The following is a 1,092-nucleotide window of genomic DNA, read 5'->3' on the forward strand; positions in this document are numbered from 1 at the left end:
CTTACTTTCCTTTGCCCTGCTGACCTGCATCATACTTATGATTAACTTACTCAAGGTCTGTTTTGCCCACAATTGTCTCTGCCCTACTGGAGGGTGTCTCCTTTACCTGCTGTATCCCCAGGGCATAACACAGTCCACAGCAAGGGCACGTTGCAAGTGTCAATAAATGTTTGCCAAAAGAGTGATGATGAATGACTCATGGGGAAATTTTACTGCTTCTAGTTAGTACACAAATGCGTAGGTGCAGTCTCATGTTGAATATTTCGTTCCACTGACGATGATAAAAAAGAAAAATCACTTACCAAAATAAAGGCGTTCTAGTTTCTTTTTCAAAAGTACCTTATCTATTTTAAGAGTTGTTCTTTTCTCGTGTTTTTTTATTAATTCATTAATGGCTTTAATCACTGTAATCCAATTTGTTTTAGAAGAGTCTTTAATAATCCAATTATCCGGAGCTGAACTCGTGTATTGTTTCTCTTGTCTCTTGCTCATGGTGGATGGTTTCCTTGTGTGTTTTGTCCTTTTGAACTAGATCTTTATCTGTGGGAATCCTATACATCTAGGCTGAAGGTCTGTCCTTCCAGAGTTTGTGTTGGACTAATTTATTGGTTTGGGGATTCCCCAGAATGTAAATTTGAACCCCAAACCTATGTGAGTATAGTCTCACTGTGACAAATTCAGCAAAGGCATTTCTTTCCCGCCCGGGGCCCAGAATAAGACAAATAAGAGCCCTTATCATCTTCCTGTGCTGGGAGGACAGATTTTTCTTGCCCCCTCCCTACCTCCACACTTTCCCTGAGTGTGGAGCTCTTTGAGAGTCCTGGTGTAGAGGCCAAAGTTCCAGTTCCCCCAAAGCTTTGTCCCCTGTCCTTTGGGACCATCACAACACAAACCAAGCCCCTCCACCAGCCCATGCAGACCTTCCTTACCACTGATTTTTGTGCCCTCTTTTTCTGACTCCTGAGGATTGTCCCTATTTTCTGGCATTTAAAAGGGTGTTCGTTATATTTTATCCAGCTTTTCTAGATGGCTATTAAATATAGGAAAGTTTTTAGATTATCTAGTCTAAAACATTGCCAAAAATAGAAACCC

The sequence above is a fragment of the Pteropus alecto genome, unplaced genomic scaffold, assembly GCF_000325575.1.
Source record: "Pteropus alecto unplaced genomic scaffold, ASM32557v1 scaffold113, whole genome shotgun sequence".
Taxonomy (NCBI): Eukaryota; Metazoa; Chordata; class Mammalia; order Chiroptera; family Pteropodidae; genus Pteropus; species Pteropus alecto.